General features: G+C 36.2%; 1 protein-coding gene across 1 annotated transcript in view; it reads left to right on the forward strand.

The window, feature by feature from the left end:
• The window catches only part of LOC137633786 (uncharacterized), a 521,664-nt gene that overhangs the window by 477,129 nt on the left and 29,535 nt on the right, over positions 1-15,000 (forward strand). The window lies entirely within an intron of this gene.

Here is a 15,000-nt window from a genome sequence, read left to right on the forward strand (position 1 = left end):
ATACATAATAACAAGACAGAAATAACACCTGAACCACAATAATACAATAATAAATTATACACACTCAATCTTAACTCCCTGTAAAAGAAAACAATTACACGATTACAGAAAGGTCATCAACACATGCATACTAAATGGAGAGAGGGTCCAGAAAGGAGAAGGCCAACGAAAAGTGAGAACATCCTAACAAATACAAACTAAATATCCCTATCAAATTGACGATGGCTGGTGTGATTCAAAGGCTTTCACAAGCTCCACTAATGACGTCAGCTGTCTATCAACGGTCGTGATCACGATACTTTAACAGGTATAAATATTATTACCTTGGGACAGAGAGGTCCCCTTGGCTTTTACTGAACCAAGGGCAGTGCACAAAATGTTAAGATGAACTGGATCCTCGCTGCAGAGAATGGATATCCAAAGAAAGCTAAATAGCTTCACACTGTAGCTCTGCAATGGCGAGGAGTAAATATAATCCAGTAGCAAATGTCGTGCCCTTCAATGTTGGAGGCTCAGAAACACACTAAGGAACCATCCTCAAAAAAAGCCCCTCCAAAACTCCGTTCACGCAGGAGCGCAGCCACGTAATCCACACCACTTGAAAATATAAAACAGCCGTTAGTCCATTATAAACACTAACATAACCACCAGTGAAAAGACAAACTATCAAAAAAAAAAATAAACAATAAGTCTACAATATATTAAACCTTATACATCTATAAAAACTTAAATAATTTAGAAAAATAAAGCAATAATATTACACCTCCTCACCCAACCAAAAAAAAAAAAATTTCCAATTTTTTTTTTTTTCTAAAGTGATTTAAATTACAACATACAGGTTATCACATTATGAAATATTAAACCAACACTCAAAAATATTAAATATTAAACCAACACTCAAAAATAATTATTAAACAAATTGCAAAAACATGACAAACAAAAGGAAAGAGGGGGGCAAGTACCAAGGTTTGCAGCTCACAAGGATAGCAATATATAACCGATACTAAAAAAAATCTTAAACCTAAATTAATCACAAGTAAACTTTCCAAAACCAGAAAACCAAAACATCACCATCTGATAAATAGGTACCCAACCTAAAAATTTCACATCACTCATATCGTTAATAAACTTAATTAAGAGTCATTGCACTAACAACCGGATTCTGTATATATAGTCCAAAAGCTATAACCTTTTCCACACACAATACACTGTTCCTTTTCAGGGATACACCTCACTCACTATCAATAAATGTTGATCACAAAAACCACTGTCTATTTCAGTGTTATATATCACACTTATCACCATAGTGTCCAATACATACACACACACCGAACGACACAGAGAAGACCACCACAAGACTCCCCTGCGCAAACAAACAAACAAAATCGATGAAGCGTAATTATTAGCCTGAAAATACAGAATACCAGATTAGTGCCTATCTCTTTTCTTAGCTTATTATAAACCTTATCGTACCTGAAACCTCTAAACCTTAGTAGATTAACCTTAACTCAGTCTAGGGTACCACTCATACACCAGCCTGTAGCGCCTAAAAAACGGCTGTTGTGCTACAGACCCGTGAGCCCATGACCCATCTAATTAATCAATCATTAGAAAGTACCAGTGATCACCCTCACCTTTTAACCTTAAAGATCCCATATAATATACCCAGAACATTATAGCCTTCTGTAAACAAACCATGATTAATAAATCTTAAATATACATTTACTTCTACTCACTACGTGCCCACTTCAACAGCACACACACCATAATTAGAACGATACAGATACTACCTTTAATAACTGCATAGCCCTCTGTCAATCAACTAATATTCAACGCTGCGAGAGAGAAAATCGGCAACAATATTATCTTTTCCTGGGATGTGGGAAAATTCTAAATTCCACTCTTGCAGCATGAGACTCCACCTCATCAATCGTTGATTTTTATTTTTGTATCTGCTGATGAAGGTCAGGGGATTATGGTCTGTCAAGACCTTAATAGGTGTATCTGAGGAGGAGAGATAAACCTGAAAATGGTTAATAGCAAATACTAAAGCAAGAGTCTCTTTCTCCACAGTGGAATACCTACGTTGGGCGGAGGACAATTTTTTTGAAAAGAATGCGACAGGATGAGAAACTCCCTGCTCGTCATTCTGCAACAACACCGCTCCTACACCAACGTCACTTGCATCCGTGGCAAGAGAAAAAGGAAGGTCAAAATCAGGAGCTCTCAAGACAGGGAAATTAATTAAAACTCTTTTTAAATTATCAAAAGCCCTTTGCGTTTCATTCGTCCAGACAAATGCTACATTCTTTCTCAAGAGATTTGTTAACGGATCGGCTATATCCGAAAAATTCCTAACAAACCTTCGGTAGTACCCACTCAAACCAAGGAATCTTCTGACATCCCTCCTACATTTAGGGACTACCATATTTTCAATACTTTCGATATTGGCCTGCTTAGGAGCAACTTTACCATTACCAACCTCATGACCCAAATATACCACCTTCGCCTTTGCGAAATCGCTTTTCTTTAAATTAATTACCAAATTTGCCTTTTTCAACACCTCAAATAGTGCCCTAATACGTTTTAAATGGGTTTCCCAATCATCGCTATAAATAACAATATCATCAATATACACAACACATCCTTCTAAACCATGGACTAAAGTATTCATTAACCTCTGAAAGGTAGCAGCCGCGTTCTTCATACCAAACGGCATAACTTTACATTGAAACAATCCCTGTGGTGTTACAAAAGCAGACAGGGCCCTTGCCCGCTTTGAAAGAGGAACTTGCCAATAACCTTTCAACAAATCGAATTTGCTAATGTATTTGGCCTTCCCCATTCGATCAATACAATCCTCAATTCGAGGTAATGGATAACAATCAGATTTAGATAACTCATTCAACTTACGGTAATCAAAACATAACCTGAAATCACCGTCGGATTTCTTTACCAATACAACAGGTGATGACCAAGGACTTTGACTAGGTTCAATTAGGTCATGTTTTAGCATATAATCCACTTCCTTTGCTACAACCTCATTTTTGAAGGGATTCAACCTGTAAGGAGATTGTTTCACAGGAGTGGCGCTACCTACCTCTACATCATGTTCAAGGACCGAAGTCCTACCCGGTACATCCGAAAATAATTCTTTATAATTAGATACTAAATTTTTCAAAGACCTTTGTTCTTCCTTACTTAAATGTGAAATTACTCCCGAAAATTTTTCCAAAGACTTTCTATTATCCGACCGCCATTCACACCCATTAAAACAATTATCATCAATACCCTCCCCCTCTGAAAAAGAAAAATGGTTATTGTTCTCAGAATCTACCGTGTTCCCAATAGTTGCCACAGGAATGACTTTTTCCCGTTCCATATAAGCTTTCAACATATTTACATGACACAGTTGAAAAGGTTTCCTTCTTTGAGGTGTCTCCACTAAATAGTTAACTTCACTTACTTTTTTCAAAATTTTCCAAGGACCTGAAAAAGAAGCTTTCAATGGATTCCCTGGGAAGGGTAACAAAACCAATACTTTATCGCCTACCGCAAAGTCGCGTGCCTTGGACCTTCTATCAAAGAAAAACTTCATTCTTTTTTGGCTACATAATAAGTTTTCACCCGCAAATTTCCAAGCCTTGGTTAATTTATCGCCTAGATTAGACACATAATCCAATAAATTAACCTCAGGGACGTCTCCCTCCCAAGACTCACGAACCACATCAAGAGGACCTCGAACACAATGGCCAAACACAAGGCTGAAAGGCGAAAAACCTAAAGACTGACTTGGGACAGAACGAAAAGCGAACAACAAATAAGGTAATTCCTTATCCCATTCAGAACCATTAATCAAACAATATTTCTTTACCATGGATTTCAGGGTCTGATGAAATCTCTCCAGAGCTCCCTGGCTTTCCGGATGATATGGAGAAGAGGTCACATGTTTTATATTTAACTCTGCCATTTTATCTTTGAAATACCTGCTAACAAAATTAGAACCACAATCCGATTGAATAATCTTAGGCATCCCAAACCTGGTAAAAAAGTCAATTAGTACATCTACAATTTTAACACTTTTTATTGTACGTAGTGGTATTGCCTCGGGATATCGAGACATCCTATCCATGATTGTCAAAATATATTCATTACCACTACGCGTCTTCGGTAATGGTCCAACCACATCAATAATGACTTCCTTAAAAGGTTCGGAAACTACAGGAATAGGACATAGAGGCGATTTTGGAATCCGCTGATTTGGTTTACCGTCCCTCCGGCACACATCACAACTATTGACAAACTTCTTTACATCTGCCTTCAACTTCGGCCAATAATAATTCCCTAACAATTTGCAAGAAGTTTTATGAATTCCAAAATGGCCGGCCAGACCACTTTCGTGCGCCAACGACATTAACTCCTTCCTGTAACCAAAAGGAACCATTATCTGTTTCACAATTTCATAATCAACATTATCCACCCCAATAGGCCTACTCAACCTATATAAAATATTATTAAATATCTTAAATTTGGGACCAGTCATATCAGACACCTCACCTGACTCGATAGAGAGTTCCCGAAACTCCTTTTTCTGGGCTTTGATTAGCTCTTCAGTAGTCCAATTTAACTTGTCCGTTAACATTCCAAGATCTACAGCTAGGCTATCACTACGATCTAAACTACTTAAATCTACATCAATTGTTGACTCTGCAGCGTCAACAATTCTAGCACTAGAACGAGTAACTGCTGCTACTTCACTATTAGGGTTTATCAATATCGGACAATTATTATTCTTCATAGCCACATCATTCCCTAACACAACATCAACCTCCTTAACCGGGAATTTATCAACTATGGCCAATTTCAAATTCCCTGCAAAGGAAGGGCAGATTAAATTAAAATTTTCAATAGCATATGACTTTACAGAATCAGGAAAACCAGCCAATAACACAAATTCCCCACTTTTGGGTACAAAATTACAAGGTAATGCCTCCCTTAGAATCAAAGACTGAGCTGCCCCGGTATCACGCAAAATACGCACTCGTCTTTTCTCGGAAGAATTGGCGAAGGAGACACTACCGAAAGACAAATATCTGTCAAAACAACCAGGTAGTCATTGATCAGCGGATGTTGTTGGGGTAGGTTCTCTCTCTCTCTCTTCCACACCCATCACTGGCCTAACATTAGCATTTTGAGATTTTCTAAACGCATAACACATACTCTTTACGTGCCCCTTCTTATTGCAAAAGAAGCACGTCAATGTTTTCAATTTCTCTGGATTATATATATTTGGCCTATTGCCTCTGTTAGGAGAAAAATTATTATTAGCGTTACCCTGATTATTATTACTTCCCTGATTATTTCTACTAAACACCTTAGCATTATTATTCCTACCCGTCTTAACCCAACCAGAATTCACCTTTGTCGTTACTCCCCCTAACTCACTCTTATGAGACAAGCAATATTCGTCACTAGCGATGGCTACCTCCTGAACAGTCTCGAGTTTTAACTCTTCGAGGTGGACCTTCAGTTTATCCGGGACACACCTTTTAAACTCCTCCACCAACATTAACTCCTTCAATTTCTCAAAATCTCCCACCTCCTTGGACTTGAACCAATCGCTAGCATACTGTTCCTTCGCCCTGGCAAATTCAACATAAGTTTGTTCCCTACATTTTTCTAAGTTCCGGAAGCGTTGCCTATAAGCTTCAGGGACTAACTCATAGGCCTTCAAGACAATAGCCTTCACACTCTCATAATCTGCTGATAGATCCTCCTCCAGCGTTACATATACCCTCTGAGCTCTTCCAACCAATTTACTTTGTATAAGAGTGGTCCAATACTCTTGGGGCCACTCCAACCTTGCAGCAATCCTCTCAAACGATACAAAAAACTCTGCTACATTATTTTCTTCGAATTTAGGTACAAATTTGAGAGCCTGCGATAAATTAATAGCAGGAGTTACTAACCTATTTGGGGAATGGGCGGGGGAAAAAGAAACTGGGTTTCTCATAGCAATCTCATGCTGCCTCTCTTTTTCTCTTTCCCCTGCCTTAAACTTTTCCATTTCAAATTCCATTTGTCTCAGGGCAATTTGCCTATCCAAAATTTCTACTGACACTACATTATCAGGTTTCACCTCTTGTTCCCCACTTGTCTTTACAGTCTTAACATAATCATAAATTTGCAATAGCAATACACCCTTTCTAATGGACACATCATATTCCAATTCAAAATGCTCTGCAACAATTTCCAAGTCTTCCCTATTTAACTCTGCCAACCTCTCTTGCCACCCCTCTCCTCTAAGGAGTTCGAATACGTTAACAGCCATGATCACTTATTCACACAAAACACTAAATTTACATAAAACAACACCGAGGAGGTGAAAATACACTGCCTGAAAAAAAAAATTACCCCAAGAATTAACTTTGCACAAACAGGTGAATACTCAGGAACGAACAATCCTGCCACGGTCGCCACTTGTGATGGCTGGTTTTGACCACCACTCAAAACAATACACTTATCAAATAGTATTCACCATCATACAGTACTAAGTCCACTAAAGGTGGAATAGTAACCAAATATCAATACGAGTGCAAAGTCAACTCAAGGGGACGAAGAAAATACCACAAAAATTTCCTTAATTTTAATACATAATAACAAGACAGAAATAACACCTGAACCACAATAATACAATAATAAATTATACACACTCAATCTTAACTCCCTGTAAAAGAAAACAATTACACGATTACAGAAAGGTCATCAACACATGCATACTAAATGGAGAGAGGGTCCAGAAAGGAGAAGGCCAACGAAAAGTGAGAACATCCTAACAAATACAAACTAAATATCCCTATCAAATTGACGATGGCTGGTGTGATTCAAAGGCTTTCACAAGCTCCACTAATGACGTCAGCTGTCTATCAACGGTCGTGATCACGATACTTTAACAGGTATAAATATTATTACCTTGGGACAGAGAGGTCCCCTTGGCTTTTACTGAACCAAGGGCAGTGCACAAAATGTTAAGATGAACTGGATCCTCGCTGCAGAGAATGGATATCCAAAGAAAGCTAAATAGCTTCACACTGTAGCTCTGCAATGGCGAGGAGTAAATATAATCCAGTAGCAAATGTCGTGCCCTTCAATGTTGGAGGCTCAGAAACACACTAAGGAACCATCCTCAAAAAAAGCCCCTCCAAAACTCCGTTCACGCAGGAGCGCAGCCACGTAATCCACACCACTTGAAAATATAAAACAGCCGTTAGTCCATTATAAACACTAACATAACCACCAGTGAAAAGACAAACTATCAAAAAAAAAAATAAACAATAAGTCTACAATATATTAAACCTTATACATCTATAAAAACTTAAATAATTTAGAAAAATAAAGCAATAATATTACAATATATATATATATATATATATATATATATATATATATATATATATATATATATATGTATATATATATCTATATATTTATATGTATGTATATATATATATATATATATATATATATATATATATATATATATATATATATATATATATATATATATATATATATATATATATATATACACACACAAACACACACACATACACATATATATATAAATATATATATATATATATATATATATATATATATATATATATATATATATATATATATATGTATATATATGTGTGTGTGTGTGTGTATATTCATCAGCATCATCTCCTACGCCTATTGACGCAAAGGGCTTCAGTTAGATTTCACCAGTCTTCTCTGTCTTGAGCTTTTAAATATTTACTTCTCCAATCATTCTCTCATACTTCACGCTTCATAGTCTTCAGCCATGAAGGTGTGGGTCTCCTAGTTCTTCTAATACCCTGTGGATCTCATTTTAAAGTTTGTTGAACAAACCTCTCCTGGGTAGTGCGAAGAGCTTGACCAAACCATCTCCATCTGCCCCTTACCATGATCTCATCCACATTAGGCATTCAAGTAATCTCTCTTATAGTGTCATTCTTAATCCTCCTCCGAGGGTTTTGTTCTGAAATCTACCAAATCGGTTGGATATTGTTTCGTTGTCGCACCCCGATTCATGTCCATACAATAACACCGATCTCACTAAACTAATATATAGCCTGATATTTATAAGAAGCTTCATAGGATTTGATTCCTGAACTTTATTTGACATAGCCATTGTCGTATTTGCTTTTTTTTAATCCTTTATTATATTCCAATTCTAAAGACCCTGTATCAGAGATCATAGCTCACAGTCCTGAATATTTAAATGATTTTACCTCATTAATCCTTATTCCCCGCAATTAGATTTCATCTTCCATTGGATATTACGTTCTCATCATATATGTCTATCACTATTCATTTTGAGCCTAACCTCCTGAGATATTTCATGCATTCCGGTAAGTAAGCATTGCATATACTGGGGTATTTTGCTAATATCAGCTTTATCAGTATACTCTAGGTCATCAAGTTTCATATTACCAATCCAGCCCAATCCTTCTCCACCATCTCCAACTGTTCTATGCATTACAAAATCTATGAGGAGGATAAACAACATATGTGATAACACATTCCCTTTGAGTACCATAGTATCCTCTGGAAATCTATTTGATAGGACTCCAATATAATTACCTCTGTACTTACTATGCTCATAAACAGACTTAATCAAATTTGCATATCTAAGAGGAACTCCATAATAACGAAGAACTTTCCTCAAAATTGGCCAATGCACACTATCAAAGGCTTTTTCATAGTCCACAAATGCCATCAGAAATTGTCTCATATATATTACATATTGCTGTACAACAAGTCTTAAAATGTTTTACCTTTTCTGAATCCTGCTAGTTAATCTCCTTCTCTCTGTAGAATAGGTACATTATATGTTTCCATGACAACTAAGGTAATGTGATGTCTCTGTAATTATTCCAATCAGACAAATCTCTTATTTGTAGCCATTTTTCGAACTCTCGTAGCTCCTATTCGTCAACATTTGCCTCTTCATTCCAAATTCTACATAATAATCTTGTAAGTATTCCGGGAGTCATTTCATTTTTGGCCATAATGGAAGAGTCGTTGTTACTTTCTGGTCGGGAACATTCACAAGTAATGATTATGATGAAATAATTGTGGAAATATTCTTGCTTACAGTTATAGCTATGATTATTCTTAATCGGCTTCCTATCGTTTTTGTGATTGACAATAGTATGATTCATAAGAGTCCATGGGGGAAAAAAACCCTTTTAAATTATCCCTTAGAAATGGACGTTATAGTTGAACAACAAAGGGGTGTGCCCTAAATTCCATAGAGAAACTTATATCAATTAGGTAAACAGCAAAACAACTAAGCCAGCCATCGAAACGAAAGCCTTTTGAGGTAATGGAGTCTAATCCACGTGACTCGAAAATATGAGAAAATCTAGTTATTGGAATGCCTGGCCGTCTAATGAAGTTATTGATGCTGGAGGTAGATGGACATCTGACTAAAAACAGCGGTTTTAATAACTTTTTCATTTTGTATATTATTTATATACTTGAATAATAAATGCCTTTATTCAATTATAGATTGATATCTACTATTAGTTTTCGCGACTAATTAAAAATCCAATTAAGATGGAATTAATCTAGTAAAACTTACAAAGTAAATATATATATATCACATTATTTAGTATATTCAGAAATTAATGTATTTGGAAAAGTTGAGATTTATAGGAATATATTTGTTGAAATTCTGAATTCTACATAAGTTTTATGTATACGTATCAATTCTTGATTTAACTCTTGAAATAAATGATAAAAAAATACTAAGATATATGTTCATTATCTAATCCGTACAATGCTTCTGTCAATACTCTGTTATCTGTAACATTAGAGAAAAAAAAAATGATCGTAAAAGGAATGATGACTATCAGTGCAAGTTTCCAATGAGGAAAATCGCTATTATTATCTATTTCTCACCAATCATTGTCGTGAATGAAGTGAGTGCCCATAGAAGAAGCACCAATTTTTCTTTTTTTTTAAGATGACTCACCCCACCCCATAGCCCAGTAATTCCTTTTCGCTGTAGAGTTTGGAGGAAGGGCAACGGTGGGGGAAGCTGATATTTTTGCCAGTGGAGCCATTATCTCTTATTCAAATACAGGTATACCTAAACACTTTTTAAGTATTCTTGGGATACATAAATTCTTTGTTTCTGACAAATATCATGTTTGTACCTACTATAGTAGGTAGTAGGTTGGCCAGGGCACCAGCCGCCGGTTGAGGAAGTATCACTAGAGAGTTATTGGATCCCTTGACTGGCTAGACAGTAATGCATTGGACCCCTCTCTCTGGTTACGGCTTATTTTTTCTTTGCCTACACATACACCGAATAGTCTTGCCTATTCTTTACAGATTCTCGTCTTTCCTCATACACCTGAAAACAATGAGAATACTAAATACTTCATGACATAAGGGGTTAATTACTGTACTGCAATTGTTCAGTGTACTTTCCTCTTGGTATGGGTAAAAGAGACTCTTTAGCTATGGTAAGCAGCTCTTCTAGGAGAAGAACACTCCAAAATTTAACACTTGTTCTCTACTCTTAGGTAGTGCCACAGCGTCTGAACCATGGTCTTCCACTGTCTTGGGTTGGAGTTCTCTTGCTTGAGGGTACACTCGGACACAATATTTTATCTTATTTTTTTTCTTCCTCTTGTTTTTTTGAAATGGTGTGTTGGGCAGGCTTAATAGAAGGGCCATGGATGCTTGGTGGTTTATCCAGAGGTTGTCTTTTCCTTATCTGATTCTTTTACTTCTCAAAATCATTACTGTCCTTCCTTCAGTTGAAGTTGCTATCCTGGAGGGTATTTAGCCTTACATGATGTATGGGCTCCTCCATGTTGACCAGTTTTTCTGACTTTTTACCATAGTCTATGGGTTTCATCAATCACTTTATTTATAATTCTGTACATATAGTATTTGTTATAATTCTTGTTAATCTACTTTTTATGTATGATGTCGTTTTTTAATTACTAATAATTCTCATGCTGTCTGGAGACATTGAGCAAAATCCGGGACTAGTACGTCCTAGATTTCGTCAATGTCGTCTTCTGTATTGTAATATTCGTGGTCTTTATGCAAATATTAAGACCTTACAGTTGCGTCCAGACAGTATGATATTCTTTTGTGCTCAGAAACATTGGTTTCTGATATGAGGCACTCATCGGAGCTCCTTATAATTGGTCTTAAGAAGCCAATTATGTTGAAACGTGATTCCATCCCTAAGGCTATGGAAATGTTGGTGTATATTAGGACCGAGTACCCTGCTTCTCAAAAGTCCTTCTATGAATGTGGATGTTATGAGATTCAGGTAATAAAGGTTTGTGGCAGGCATAACAACTTTTATTTGCATCCGATCTACCGGAATCCAGACATGGATGATTCTATCTTTGATTGTCTTCTTACCAATATGACTAAGATACAATATGATGATAGAAAGCTTCTTTTGTCTTTGTTTGTGATTTTAATGCTCACCATAAGGAGTGGTTAAGTTCTATATCTCCTACCAATCGCCATGGCTTAAGAGCTTTAGACTTTGCCTCTGAATCAGGTTGTGAGCAAATCATAAGTGAAGCAACTCAGTTCTTGTAATTGCTTGGACCTCGTATACACTGACTCCCCTAGCATTATAACTTGAAGGGTTGGTTCTCCATTCGGGATATCTGATCATGCCTTGATTTCATTATTAGTGATATGAAACCCTTTCTAATACAACTCAGGAGCATAAATGGTGTTCTACCCTTAAATCTGTACTCTTTGGTGTAGATACAACAGTTCCTCCTTTACTTAAACCAGATGGCTCAGTCACTCACTGTCCAAAAGAAAAGACAACCTTTTTGGCTGATGTTTTTGGCAGTAAACAGAGTAATGAAAAACTTGAACTTCCCCAATCTTGTTTTTCTGAGGCTAAATAAACTAGTTTAGCTTTTCGATCTCAGGAAATTGAAGCTCTGTTGATGGACCTTGCTGCTTATGGAGGCGTAGACCCAAATGGTATTTTTTCTTGATTTTTTATAAAGACTCCAGATTTCCTAGCTCCAAAGTTATCTGTTATTTTGCGCAAGTTAGAAAGAGGAGGAGTTTTAGCACTTGTTGGAGAATTGGTAATGTTACTCCTTTATGTAAATGTGTTTGCGGTATCTCAAGTCGAACTGATTTCCTCCCAATTTCCATAACTCCCATATTATCTAAATTATTTTAACATCTTTTGGCAAAACGTCTTAATAGGTTTTCTGAAGGTGATCATTTATTCCCTAATTTGCAATTTGGTTTTCGTAAAGGCCTTGGAGCATGTGATGCTCTTCTTACAATCTCCAATGCTGTACAGAAATCCCTTGATTGTGGTCTGGAAGTTCGTATGATGGGCCTTGATTTTAGTGCTGCCTTTGACCGTGTTAATCATGAGGCCCCTGTTTTCAAACTCAAACAGTTGGGAGTGGGTGGGTTGTTTCTTAGGAATATTATTGATTTCTTAAGAAATAGATCTGAAATAGTTGTTGTCGATGTGCACCATAGTGTGCATAGGAATGTGATATCTGGTGTTCCACAGGGTAGTGTTCGTGACCCATTCCTTTTCATTCTATATAAACATGACATGTGGTTTGGCCTAGAAAACAATCTTGTTGCATATGCAGATGATGCTACTCTCTTTGCATCAAATCCATCCCTGAATGTAGATCTGGGGTTGTTGAATCCTTTAATAGAGATCTAGCTAAAATTAGTGCATGGTGCAAATCATGGGGTATGAAGATGAATCCTAACAAAACTGAAAGTATGATTGTAAGTAGGTCAAGGTCAATGGCTCCTCAACATCCAGATCTTAGTATTGATAATGTTTCTTTAACTTTGTATGGCTCTTTTAAAATTCTAGGTGTGATTTTGAGAAACACATTAGGTCTGTGTCTTATACAATTTAAAAAGAAAATGGCCTATTGAGAAAGTCTTTCCAGATTTTCGGTGATCAATCTATTCTGAAGAAGTGTTTTAATTCTTTCATTCTACCTTGTTTCAAGTATTGTTTTCCTGTCTGGTCTTCAGCTGCTGAATCTCATCTTAATTTGTTGGATAGAAACTTACGGTCTATTAAATCTCTTATTCCTGATCTAGATATTAATCTTTGGCACCATCATCCAATTAGTTCACTATGCATGTTTTATAAGATTTTTTCATAACAGGGCCCATCCCTTACATTCAGATCTTCCTTGACAATTCCATCCTGTTCTTATTAGGCAGGCAGTTAATTATAATAGTAAGGCATACTCCACCACGAGGCTCAATACTACACAGTATTCCAGAAGTTTAAATCCAGATCTGACCAAGTTGTGGAATGATCTTCCTAATCGGGTAGTTGAATCAGTAGATCTTCATAAGCTCAAAGTTGCAGCAATTTTTTTTTATGTTGAACAGGCTAACAAAGGTCTTTTTATAGTTTATATGTGACATATCTGTTTTGACGCTGTTACTTTTTTTAAATGATTTTTTTTCTCATCATTTATTTATTTACTTATTTCCTTTACTCACTGGGCTATTTTTCCTTATTGGAGTCCTTGGGCTTATAGCATCTTGCTTTTCCAACAAGGGTTGTAGCTTGGGTAGTAAAAATGATAATAATAATAATAATAATAATAATAATAATAATAATAATAATAATAATAATAATAATAATAATAATAATAATAATAATAATAATATACCTGCCTTGGTGGTAAATAAATTTTTTTAGCTAAAAAAAAGATTTTACAAATATTCAAATGATTTTTAAAGGGTTTATTGGAAGTTATGTGAACTACTTGCATTTTAATATCGTGTGTGTGTGTATGTATATGTGCACGGTTCTGATTATCAATCAGTATACCAATGATTTATCCTACATGATAGCCTGTACATGTAGATCTTCATGATCATGTAGAAATATCAGAACCTCGCAACCCCAACCAACACTAGCCCCTGCAGTCTATATAAATTAGCAATATAAATCAAAAGAAAAAAAAAGGAAATAAATGTGAAAGACTCGTTTACTCTATGTAGATATGTCAAACTTATGCAGGTATGTGTGAGCTGTAGTGTATATTGATACCTATGTGAAGAGGCAAATGTTGATGGGGAATGACAAACACATATATGTGCATGTACAAATGCAGTTTGTTGTTGCATAGTGAGAAGAAAAAAATTACAACTCTCTCTCTCTCTCTCTCTCTCTCTCTCTCTCTCTCTCTCTCTCTCTCTCTCTCTCTCTCTCTCTCTCTATGATAATCAAGCGACTTACCAACTGTCTATATCCTGGCGAGATGAGGTGATGGTTACGTTACAAGACTCTCGGGTATAGGAAATAATGAATTAAATGTAATAGGCGTAACTCATGTTCAGTTCAAGGTTGGTAAGCGCACGCTTGCCGATACATTTGTTGTAGTACAAAACATTGATATGTATCCAGCTGTAATTATAGGAAACCCATCTATGGGCAATCAAAACATTATCTTAGCCCCTGCCAAGCACGGCGTGTATATCAAAGGAAAATTCTATAAGTCTTCTAATACTTTAAAATCATTTTTGGATAAAAAGGAGATGAAAAATAAAACAGTAACGTACGTTGAAGAACCAATAACTTGTCTCACTAATAAAGAAATAATATACACGACCCAACAGAATTCTCGTTCACCCGTAATATCATCTTGCACGCAATATATCGAGCCGAACGTGCCTTCGAATTTAATAGTGCAAGTAAAGAAAACATTACTAGGATCTGAAATATTAATCCTTTCCGACACTTTGAAAACTAACGGATTGTCTGTCACACAAGGGAATACAGCAATATCTGGGTTGTAGTGGATATTACAGGCGTTTTATACTCAATTATTCAATAACTGATCTTACGAAGAAGGGCGTAGATTTCATATGGTCTGAGCAGCATCAACAGGTGTTTAATACCTTGAAAGATGAACT

This window comes from Palaemon carinicauda, chromosome 43 (assembly GCF_036898095.1).
Source record: "Palaemon carinicauda isolate YSFRI2023 chromosome 43, ASM3689809v2, whole genome shotgun sequence".
NCBI classification, from domain to species: domain Eukaryota; kingdom Metazoa; phylum Arthropoda; class Malacostraca; order Decapoda; family Palaemonidae; genus Palaemon; species Palaemon carinicauda.